This window comes from Artibeus jamaicensis, unplaced genomic scaffold (genome assembly GCF_021234435.1).
Source record: "Artibeus jamaicensis isolate MK-2021 breed Jamaican fruit bat unplaced genomic scaffold, CSHL_Jam_final scaffold_916, whole genome shotgun sequence".
In the NCBI taxonomy this organism is placed as follows: Eukaryota; Metazoa; Chordata; class Mammalia; order Chiroptera; family Phyllostomidae; genus Artibeus; species Artibeus jamaicensis.
The window spans coordinates 40,009,403-40,022,156 of NW_026522059.1; the positions used below are offsets into that span (position 1 = coordinate 40,009,403).

General features: G+C 38.9%; 1 protein-coding gene across 2 annotated transcripts in view; it reads left to right on the forward strand.

Annotated features, from left to right (window-relative positions):
* Nucleotides 1-937: 937 nt before the first annotated feature.
* LOC119040492 (cytochrome P450 7B1) overlaps nt 938-12,754 on the forward strand; it is a 193,520-nt gene continuing 181,703 nt past the window's right edge. For both annotated transcript variants that reach the window (XM_053660863.1, XM_037133522.2), the window contains exon 1: nt 938-1,149. The gene's annotated coding sequence lies outside the window, so the exon portion shown is untranslated. The remainder of the gene's footprint in view (nt 1,150-12,754) is intronic.

The following is a 12,754-nucleotide window of genomic DNA, read 5'->3' on the forward strand; positions in this document are numbered from 1 at the left end:
AAAAAAGAGCTTGTTCATGGATTTAAAAAAATTGACTATTGTGGGTATTAAGTCACCACAGTATTTAAATTGCATTGAATAGCCCCTTTCCCCAGCTGCCGCTAAGGTGCTCTGTCCTTCCAAGGAACCTTAGGCTGCGCTGGGGTGAGGCCCCCATTTCATCCCAAGACCAGCATCACTCCTGGCAGCCCTAGCCTAGCATTCGCCCACACCATGGCCACCGTCTCCTTATCCTGCACAGTGATGAGGTGATGGTGACGCAGGATAAGATCAATGCCCTCATTAAATCAGCTGGTGTAAATGTTGAACCTTTCTGGTCAGGCTTGTTTGCAAAGGCGCTGGACAATGTCAACATTAAGGGCCTTATCTGCAATGTAGGGGCAGGTCGACCTGACCAAGCAGCTGGTGCTGTACCATCAGGAGGTCATGCCCCTTAACTGCTGCTGCCCCAAAGAAAGTAGAAGCAAAGAAAGAAGACTCTAAGGAGTCTGATGGTGACATGGGCTTTGGCCTTTTTAATTAAATCTCTTTTATATAACACAGTCAATAAAAGCTGAACTCTAAAAAAAAAGTAAAAATAATAAATTGTATTGAATAAATAAGTTAAAAACAATATTACAGTTTTGAAATCAAATGCCAATAATTAAAATATGCCAAAAGACACATCTTTTTAAAGTATTTTAACTTATGATGAAAATTTTTCACTGTCAATGTAAAAATAAACAAAAAGGTAACATCATTTTCAAAAAGCATACTAGGGGCATGCAAGCAACTCCTGGCAGTAAATATTTTATACTGTGTTCTAAAACTGGAATAATAAAAATCACAAGAACTGAATCAATGTTCCCAACTTCACTATGGTAAGTGGTGAAACTGGGAGTGTCTAACTGATTCTGATCCTCTAAATCTCTTACTACACCTTCCTTCACTTTGCCAGATTTTCCTCACTCCACTTCCTGTTCAGCTCATCTCTCCAACCATTGGCACAGGTGACCCACAGCGACTCCAAGACACCACCACAACCTGCTTGACTGAAGACTCACAAAGGCAATCTCTGCACCTAGGCCACAGCTTCCCACATACCTGTCCATGAGCTTGAGCTCTGTAAGCTCCGGCAAGTTCACCTGCCACAGTACTTCAGGAGGCCTGGTACTTTAGTATTTTTTTTCTTGAAATTGTCTTTCTGTAACTTCACTTCAATAACTCCTCCCCTAATTGTGTAAAGCTTAATCTTTATGATAAATCTTCTATTCTCATAATATGCAGGATGGCTCTGCTTTTTTACTGACACGGTTATTGTTATCTCAAGTAATTACAGAGTAATAGAATCTTAGTATTAGAAATCTGGAATTGGTTCTCTGATCTGGCTAGATTTAAAGATAGTTATAGAGCAGTTGCCAGTGGCAAGTGAGGCAGTGGTAGTTTATGGCATGCAGTGTAAAAACAGTATTTAAAGGAGAATTTATAGCCATCGGGAAAGATCTTACATGTCAAAGTGGTTGTTGCCATAGAACAACTTAGTGGAAATAAGAGTAAAATTACCATGGATTGATTTGCTTGATTCTCAGGGTGCTGGAGAACATGGAGGAAAAAATTAGATTATTTATTTGAGTTTACTTTTTTCTTGGTGAGGCTAGCTAATGTTTTTTTTTTTTTAATTTTATTTATCTTTTCAAAGAACCAGCTCCTAGTTTTATTGATTTTATTGTTTTTTAGTCTATATTTCATTTATTTCATTATTTCTGCTGTGATCTTTGTTGTTTTCCTCCTTCTACTAACTTAAGGCTTTGTTTATTCTTTTTTTGTTGTTTCTTGAGATGTAAGTTTAGGTTGTACATTTCAGATTTCTTTGTTTTGTTTCTTGATTAGGTGTATATTACTATGGATGTCCCTTTTAGAACTGCTTTTGCTGCATCCCATGAGTTTTAATATGTCGTATTTTCATTTTTATTTGTCTCAAGGTATTTTTTAAATTTTATTTTGATATTTTCTTTGAGCTGTTGGTTGTTCAGTAGGTTGTTGTTTAATCTCCTCATGTTTTTTAATTGTTCATATTTCTTCTTCTAATCAATTTCTAGTTTCATATCATTGTGGTTATAAAAGTATTTAGTATGATTTCAAACATAATAATTCAGTAAGACTTTTGTGGTCTAATATATAGTCTCTCCTAGAGAGTATTTTCTATGTGTTTGAAAAGAATGCAAACCAGTGGTGTCTGACTTATTGTGGTTTGACTTACAATTTTTGACTTTGAAATGGTACAAGAATAGAAACTGAACTCAAATTTTGAAATTTGACCTTTCCTCAGGCTAGTGATACAGGGTATGACATTCTCTTGCAATGATAGGCGGTGAGAGTGAGCCATCGGTCCCAGTCAGCCCTGCTATTAGAAGGGTGAACAACTGACGCTCTAACCCCATGCTGTGTTGCCAGCATTTTGGACACTGTGTTTTGTTTTTTCTATCCCCTTAGGTCTATAAAATGCCCATCTGTGGGCCAGTGTGCTTTCAGCTGTATGTGTTAATGATGAAAACCTCTACGACTATTCTGTTTCTCACTCTCTGTACAGTATTCAATAAATTACATAAAATATTCAATATTATAAAATAAGCTTTGTGTGAAAAGATTTTGCCCAGCTGCAGGCTAAAGTGTTCTGAGCATATTTATGTTAGATGAGGCTAAACTATGATGTCCAGTAGGTCAGGTGTATGAAATGAATTGTAGACTTACAGATGTTTTCAACTTCCAATGGGTTTAGCCGGCATATAGCCCCATTGTAAGTTGAGGCACATCTGTAATGTTGCTTTTGGATCTTTTAAGTCTGTCTGGTATAGCATGTCATTTAATGCCAATGTTTCCATTTCTGCCCAGGTAACCTACCTATTAATGTAAGTGGGGTACTAAATAGCCCTACTATTACTGCAATTCTGTCTTTTATCACTTTAGGTATGTTAATATTTGCTTTCTATATATTTTGATGCCTTTTGGTGGGTGCATAAATATTTTTAAATGTTATATCCTCTAGTTCGATTTACCCCTTTATCATTATATAATGCCCAACTTTGTCTTTTACTACAGGCTTTGTTTTAAATCTATTTTATCTGATATAAGTATAGTTACAGGAGCCTTTTTTTTGAGAGGGAGGGAGGTTCCATTTTCATGGAGTATCTTTTTCCATTCCTTTACTTTCAATCTGTGTGTATCCTTACATCTTGTAAGCAGCACATAGGATTAAAAAAACAACAAAAACCATTCAGCCACCTATGACTTTTAACTGTAAATCTTAATCTATTTAAATTTGAAGTAATTATTGATAGGTATGTACTTATTGCCACGTCGTCCATTGTTTTAAAAACTGGCAATTTCTCTCTGTTCCATTCTTCTCTTAAACTCTTTGTGATTTGATGACTTTCATTAGTGGTAGGCTTAGATTATTTTCTCTCTTTTCAGAGTTTTTAAAGTTTACCTATTTAGAGTTTGTAGTAAGAAGAGAGGAACATTTGGGATCAAGCCCTTTGACATTTACTGATCAAGTAGAGGATGAACAAGCCAAGGAGATTAAGAAGCAACCAGAGAAGTAAGAGGACAATCAGGAGTAAATCATAGAAGTGAAAAAGGAAAACATTTTCTTTTTTAAAGATTTTATTTATTTGTTTTTAGAGAATGAGGAAGGGAGAGAGAGAAACATTAAGTCCTAGAGAAACATCAATTGGTGGGCTCTCTCACATTCCCAGCAAGGACCTGGTTTGCAACCCAGTCAAGTGCTCTGACCGGGAATCGAAACAGCAACCATTTGGTTTGCAGGACCATGCCCAACCCACCAAGCCACACCAGCCAGGGCTAAAAGAAAATATTTCTTGAGAATGAGAAAGCTTCTAGGAGGAAAAATAAGATGCAGACTGTGAAACAAACAGTGAATCCAGCACCATGGAGTTGGGTTACTGGAGGTAACTAGCTACACTGCAGAATTCTGTTTCTTCCTTCAGAATCGATCACTCAAGTCCAGGACACCTAGACTAGCATTTCACAAAAGAAGAAAAATACTCTCCCCCCTCTATTAAGCAACATGAAATGTATGGGCCACAAAATGATACTGCTTTGTGCTACCAGTTATCTTACAAAAATCTTAGCAAAAATTTTTTTTAACAGACTTCACTTTCTAAAGCTCTGTTTCAAGTTCTTAAGGAAGTAGAGATATAGAGACATAAGAAAAAGGAATGTCTAAGCCCTGGCTGGTGTAGCTCAGTGGACTGAGCACGGGCCTGTGAACTAAAAGATCTTGGTTCTATTCCCAATCAGGGCACATGCCTGGGTTGCAGGCCAGTTCCCAGCAGGGACCAGTTCTTACCAGGGATCGAATGAGAAGCAGCCATACATTGATATTTCTCTCCCTCTCTCCTTCCCTTCCCTTCTAAAGATAAATAAATAAAATCTTAAATAAAATTATAAAAAAAGAAATGTCAATTAATTAAAAAATTATTCCTTCTTTTTCTTTATCTTCCAAACAATCTTGTATATTTCATGTGGCTCAAAACCTCTTATGCAAGTCAGGACAACTCCTTTGGCCCTTCTTCAAGACTAATAAATTCTTACAATAAACACAGTGAAGCTGTTAAGATGAGGGCCCTGCTAGATACCATTGAGATATTTTCTTTCTAAAATAGATAGTTACTGAAACTTAGGAGAGATTGTTGTTGAAATTTTTCATTATCTTGGCATGTGACTCTTGCAATGTTTGCCTACATTCTGCTCCAGATTATTTATTTAGAAAAGAAAACAAAATTCAGTAATATCAGTCCCATCATTGATCCCTAGAGTCTTTACTATTTGTTCTCTTGATTTCTCAGAAATAACCAACTAAGTCTACCCTTTGTTCACTCTAAGTTCTGTTTTCATGATGTTTTCCTCAAATTAAAGCTTAAAATGTTATCTAAATTTTGATCCCAAATCTAGAAATATCTTTTAAAAAGAGTTATATTGCAAGGTAGGCTATTATAGAAGGGATCTAGGAATGCATTACATATAGTGAGACAAACCCATACAGTAGGAAGAATACCATTAATATTTAGAGAATATGAGAATTCATATTCTCTATATTGTCATATTTTTAGAGGAAAATGAGAATCCATATGCGTAGTACTATCTGACTAGTGAACTTGGTCAAATTCATAGAAATACTGTAAAGATAAAATGTAAATGAAAATATTTACCTTGGTGACCAGAACATAGTAGACATTCAACAAATTTTCATTTCATTTTATTTGTGAACATTAGTTTTCTAATTTTCATTCATTCAACAAATATGTACTGAGGATCTCCTAAGAGCCACACCAGTCTACCAAGCATTGTGTGAACAGTCTTAAACAAACAGACAGATGTGGTGCTTATTGTCAGGGAAGTTACCGGGTATGTGTATAAAAATAAGAATATTTAGCTCACTAGATTTTCAAGTGGTCACATGAAATATTGCTTGAAAGTGCCTTGTTGCCTAGAAATAACTAAAAATAAATATGAAGGTTCATTTTTAGTCTTCTAATTGCAAAATAATCATGTTCTATTTTTTAAACTTTATTTTTATTGTTGACACTATTACAGATGTCCCCATTTCCCACTGCCAGCTTTGTCCATGTCTGCCCAGTCTCTGGTGCCCCTTCTCTCTGGCCATCACCACACCAGTGTTTGTGTCTATGGGTTATGCACACATGAGTATGTTCTTTAGCTAATCCCTTCACCTTCTTTTATCCAGTCCTCTGTGACTATTTTGTCAGTATAGTTTGTTCATTAGATTCCACATATATGTATGTTCATACGGTATTTGTCTTTCTCTGACTGGTTTATTTCACTTAGCATGATAATCTTCAGGTCCACCCATGCTGTTGCAAAAGGTGGTATTTTCTTCTTCTTTTAATGCCATGTAATATCCCACTGTGTAAATGTACCACAGATTTTTTTATCCACTCATCTACTGATGGGCACTTGGGTTGTTTCCAGCTCTTGGGTATTGTAAATAATGCTGCTATGATGATAGGGTGCATATATTCTTTTGAATTGGAGTTTCAGGATTCTTAGGCTATATCCCCAGAAGTGGGATCATTGGGTGGAAAGGCAGTTCCATTTTTACTCTACAACCAATGATATATTGATATTGGGCTCTAAAGGCCCTATCTTGGGACAATTCTGAAGGCCTCTCTGAGTTATCACCATTATGGTCTTAGTCATTTGTTGAAACTGCAACCTGGTCCAATTTCTCCCTATGTTTCCTTAACTTTTCTACCTATGGTGTGATCCTGTCCTAATAAACTCCTGTTGTGGTCCTGAGTCTGTTTTCCAGGACCTCTTCTATGACAGGTAAAAAAATGACACAACCTGGTAGAAGAGGTGGTGTGGGTAGATCTTATTTCAGACCAGGGTTCTTGGTGGTTCTCCAAGACCCAGCAAGACCAAATTCCCCACCCCCCAAAAAACATTCTTAGTCTATAAAATTTTCCCTCATCGATCAGAGGTAGCTGCAGTGGGGAGGGTGAAGAGAATGGTTCTTAAGTAAATGAAGGCTTAGAGAGTTTCCTGTGCTTTCTCTCCTCAAAAATAGGGGACAAAAGGCTAATCAGGAAATGAAATTTTGGAAAAGCCAGTGAGTCAGAGAAAGAGAAAGAGTTGAGTCTTGAATCTTGGCATGGGAAATAGGGTCAGACCATGAGAATACACTAAGTTTTAGCATGAGATTGTTAATTTGTAAGTCAGAGTATTCATAATTTGAATGTATAAAATTCTAAGATTATTAAAGAAGAAATGACAGAACTTTTGAATCTTTTCCTTCCTCGTGGAGATAATCAGAGCAATCTGTTCCACCATTTTGAAAGTTGCTTCAAAATAAATATATTTGGATTGTAACTGAAATTTTAGTTTATTTAAAAATTACATTTAAATGTAATAACATTTTATATTATTGGGTTATTCTGTTCATTAACAGTATTTTATTTTATAAGCATTCTTGCCTGACATGTTTCTGTGTATAAGCTGAATGCTGGGTCAATGCTATAAAAATGCCATTTAAAAAAAAAAAAGAAAAACTGAAGAGAAAACAAGTGAATTTATTTAAATCATAAATAAAGACAAAATGAGAGAAAGCATTTATGATTTAAGATACTTTTAGTTGGGTTCAGGGCCAGCATCTAAGGTGCATCACTATTTGCTGTATATGCCAATTTATAATTATAAGCTTACAGCATCTCAGGACTCGGGATATACTGTTACTGTTACCTCAGCTTCACAGAACAGCCACTTAAAACAAGAAAGTGGAACATTTTACATTTTAATTGGGCAGCAGTTATATATTAACAAACTAATACCTCAGCTGGGCTGAGTTTGTGTGATAAACTCATTTCTACTTTTACTTTATACCAATGGAAGAGAAGGTGCTATGTGAAAAAAGGGAGAAGATCCAGACATTTCAATTATCATATATTTAATCCCCACAATTTAACCCCCATAAATCTATAGGGTAGGTAGATATATCATTTTTCAGATGGAAAAACTGAGACTAGCTTCAGAGCTAGACAAGGGCTGAGGTAGGCCAAAATACAAAGCACACACCCAACTGTCTCCATGAGGCAGCGTAGTTAATATACAGCTCAAGGTAAAAACAGGAACCACAAACATGGGGCCAGAATGACTGCACAGAGACAGTAAAGTGTTAGTGAAAGAAAACTCAAAGGAAGGCAAGATAATACACTGAAAGGAGGGGTGACTTCACAGTGGGATGTGAGAGCTGAATAATCACAGGTGTCCTAGAACTATTTGAGTCTTGGTTTTCTTTTATGTAAAAAGGAATAATACCTATGTCATAAATTGGTTTTGAAGACAAGATGAAGCAATGTATATAAAACATGAGGCACTACCTGACACATAGCAGGTCCTCTCTCTCAATCCATGTTCCTTTCTTCTTCCATTTTTATCCCTTTCTCTGCTTCCCAATTTTGCCCAGGAGTGGTCTTAATTTTAACAGAAAGGGATAGGAAATCAAAGGTAATTAAAACAAAGCTCACAGGGGAGAGGAGAAAGTTAATCGTAGTCATTCTTTTTAGTTATAAATATGACTGTAAGGGAGGTAATAACTTTGATTTACCTTCTATGATGTTAGGGCTGGTCTAATAATCAACATGAGACAGATTAACAAGAGAAAATAACCAAATTTACATATGCATGTATGGGAACCAATACACTAAAGGTTCTGAGACAGAGGTTAGAATGGGTGTATGAGACATTTGGAGACAAGCATAAGAGTTAAGGCACTGGGACTTCAGAGGGGAGGAAGGCAATTCACAGGTCAAAAAGAAGAGCAGTAATTAGAAGTTTGCCCTGCCACGTAGGTCGGTTATAAACAGTTATTTTTGGTGGCTCTTATTACTGGAAAGGCTCCCAATTTAAATTATCTAAGAGAGATATAAAATTTTCTCTTGAGCCCACAGGGTCTCAGTTAACTTCAGCTCAAAATAATTCACAGATCAAAGTGGCACATCTTGAGGAGGTTGGTTCTGAATGCTTTCAACTCAAAACCCAATCTACATTTTATGTCAAATGTTGATAGGCTCTTTCAGGCTTAAATACTCAAATCTATTTTTGGAATTTCCTGATATTGTAAAAAAGAATGTGTAAAATTCTGCTTTGACATTTCCCACAGTGGTAACTTCAATTGTTCCTCAACAACTAAAGCTTATAACCTACCCTTCTCCAGGTACAATTTGTAACAGGATTGAAGCCATTGGATGCATGTTCTCAATCTCCTAGTTGAACACTGCAGTCTCATATTGACTAGCCTCTTTTCTTTCTTTTTTCCATTGTTAATGCTTTTAGTCCCCTTAGTCCCAGCCCTTTGAAGGTAAGGCCACTCCATTCACTTTTATAACTCTAGTAGGCCAGGACATTATTTACACTTAAGAAAAGTTCTTGACTATGTAGGTGGATTTGGAGATCTCAATTCAGTGTTATCGGTATTTTCAAAGTCAGGCCAGAAGAATCAGGACATAGATGTTGAAATGCAAGGGGAAATAGTCATTATTCAATTTTGGTAACTTCCAAATAGGATCTTTAGAAGCAAAAGAAGGCCTCAAGGGGGTGAAGCAGGGACAGAATTCAGGCACTAATCATTGATCAGAGAATGGAGGCTGACAGCTCCTACCAGCTGGTAGATGAGGGTCATCTGAGCTGGTCATCATCTGGATTTCATGGCTCTTATTGTAGAGACTCCAATGTGTATCATCCTCTCCCTTTACTCCTTCATTTTCAGTTCTGCTTTTGCTTGTATTTCTCTAAATCCATGTGTATCTAAGTCAATGTTGTCTGAAGAGAGATCAGTTGCTATCTATATGGAATACATGTCCATATTTGGATACCTCAAAGTTTAAGGGCTACCCTATGACTCTTTTAGATCAGACTGTTGGTCCTGGTTTAATTAGTATGGCCAAGGTACACAAGACACTAACATTGGTATGTGATGTTGAAGGAACAATTTGTGGCTGGGTTCTGAAGGGGACCGTTGGGAAGCTACAATTTTATACTTACCTTATCTGTATGCCTTCCAAACCCTTGTGTTGGAATTAAGCTAGAGTTGCCAGATTTAGCAAATAAAATAAAAGGACCCCCAGGTAATTTTATCATGTAAACAAAAAACAATATTAAATGCAGTATTTGGGACACAGTTAAATGGGCTAGGGGGCCACTTGAGTTCCAAGAATATTACCCACACTGTAATCAGCAGGAAAAGGACAAGGAGGCAAAGAGTGTATCCATTCCTGTAAAATGTGCTTTCCTGGGGTAGTAATTTATACTTGACCTAGTTAGAATTTAGTCACATGGTCACATCTAACTATAAGGGAGGCTGGGAAAACAGTGTTCACATTGGACAGTCTCATGCTCGGCTAAAGACTGAGAGCTATTCCTGAGGAGGAAGAAGGGAATAGATATGGAGAGTCAATTGGTCATCTCTGTCAGAGAAGTGATGAGAATCAAGGCATGTGTATGAGGTAAAAGAAATTGAACTGGACTGAAGATAATGATGCTGTAATTAGGTTACAAAAACAAAAGAGAAATCAAAGATGTCTTCAGATTTTATTTCAACCAGATCAGTTTACAGAATGGAGGTTCCTTTTAACAGAAATGGAAAACACAAGAGAAACATTCAAAAAGTATTAAGTGGGTATCCAGGGGAAGATGGGGGTGAGATAGGTGGGAGCGAGTCCACTTCCCCCAGCACATAGGTGGAACACCTAGCCAATCTTCTGAGGAACAGAGTCAATAGCCAATGGTATGCCAGCATATATGAAGGTTAAAGGCCAAAACTGTGGAGGACACTGAAAAATCAGAAGGTAAGGACAGTGCTTCAGGACAATATGGTCCCTGGGACCAGCATGGGGACCGAGGCAGCTGCAGCCCCAGGCCGGTGCCCCTGGGTCTGCCGCAGGATTTTGGGGAAAGAGCTAGGTCAACGGCTCCCTACCCTGCTACATAAGGTTTGAGCAGCACCAGGAGGAACTTGAATGGGTGAAGTTGCTGAAGGAAATAAGGACAAAGTGGCAAACACACAGGAGGCAGTGTGCACCTGCTGAGACTGTGGATGCTGGCTGGGAAGAGTTGGGTGGAGAAGGACCCTGATCTGGTTGGAGAGTTGGGCTGTGTGAGAGGCCAGGTGCTTGTTTGGGGGGACAGGCTTACACAGGAGGAATTTTTCAAAAAGAAGAGAAAAAGAAGCATTTGGTGCCTTTTTAGGGAATTCTCCCACAGCAGCCACCCCTACTGCCTCCGCAGCCCTGGCTGCACCTGTGTAGCCTCCGTAACCTCAGCCATGCACGCACCTCTGCTGCAAGGACCTTGACAGCACCCCTAACCTTGGAAGTGGCAGAGGGGACCTGTAACACCTGTGGCGCACCACTTACCCAGCCACCCCCAACCTGTCTCTGCTGCAGCCACACCCACAGCCTCTGGGGTGGAATGCACCTGACCCCACTGCCCCAAATGCCACAGCAGCAGCACCGGAGGCCGCAAGCTCATACCAGAGGCCAGGGGACAGTATGCACCTGACCCCATGGCCCAGCAGCTGCCCAACCGGCCCCAGCAGTGGAGGCTGAGTGCTCACACCCAGAGCCCCAGAGGCACTGAGTGCCAAGCCATTGCCCCTGGCACAGCAGCAGAGGAGGTATGTGCTCCTGCCTGCCACAGTGGTGCCCCTGCCCTATGGGGCAACTGGTTTGCTAAGAAGAAGGTGGAGATGCCCCAGCAGAGAAAAGCAATGGGGCTCAAGGGAGTCAGCAATCCCCAGACTCAACTCAGTGGGGGAGCTGAACTGCCCTGAAGAGACTCTGAGAGTCCCTAGTATCTAGGATAGCAAAGAGCGAGAAGGTGGTGTGTGAGTTGCCCCTAACTTGGGCACCTCAAGGGCAGTGCAACTGAGGGACTGAAGGTGTAGGCTGGGCACAGAAGGGCACTGGGGGCCCTGCAGCAAACTAAGGAACTGGGCTGGAGGTTGGGTAACTGCAAATGGGGTGGCTCAGACCTGGTTCCCAAGCCCGAAAAAGCACAGGAAGGGAGAAAAGCAAAACCAATCCCTCTTCAGACTGCTGCAGCCAAGAAGATGAGCAGAACTGGCTTGGCCGGTTAAAAGCCAGCAGAAGGCTTTTTTCCTCTTCTTCTTCCTTACTTTTATTTTTTTAATTCCCACACGTAAGGCAATAAAACCTGGAGTTGTGAAAGGACCAGAGTTAGACCCACAGAGGGGTCTTCCCAACAACTGAGACAGAGAGACAAATTTCACTTTGCTACTCCAGAGAACTTGCAAGTTATTGTATATTTGTATTATTATTATTTCATTATTTTTACATCTTTTATTCTATTAGTACTTTTTTATTTCTCTTCATTCTGTTTAGTCTTTTTCACTTGGTTTGTTAAATTGCATTGTTTGACTGGTTTTCCTTGATCTCTCTTCCATAGTGTATTTTTAATTTTCCTTCTTTAAGTTCACTTGTGTTTCAATAGTATACTACTCTAGGTTGTGTACGTCCCACTCTTGTTATTCAGATCACATAGATTCTGTCATATGATTGTTGCTCCATTACTATTATAATTAATTACTGTTCCACTCAAAGGATTGTAAAAACCACACAGCACTCCTCCTGGATCTTAACTCACTTCACTGTTTCTAGAACTCTATTACTGCTGTGGTTAACTCTATTCTCTCACACACTACACCTATTTTCTATGCTTTATTCTCACTATATCTCATAATCTGACCTCTGACAAGCTCATTGCTTTCTAGATACAACTCACAAAACTTTCCCTCCTAACAAGAGTTTTATCTTTTTTTGACCCTTTCTAAAAAGTGGCTAGTTGGGTGAAATATCACAGTTAACACTATACATATCCAAAGGATCTCCTATCTCTTCTCTATGGGTTAGTATTTTAAATACTACAGAATACACTCCCACTGTCTTAATCCATTTCACCTCCAATTAATCATATCAAAGAGTAGGTGGAAGATGTGAACACCAGTATACCTGCTGGAGGAGGAAACCCACCAACAAAGGAACCACCAACAAATAATAATGGGAGAAGGGGAAGGAATAAATGGAAGACTAACCTCCAGCCAGGACCAATCTGCAAATACAACTAAAAGGTGGAGAAATTACTCAGAATAAACAACTGAGTAAGAGCTAGAGAGAAGCCCCAAAACATCATACGGACAGAAGAACCAGCTTTAACACAA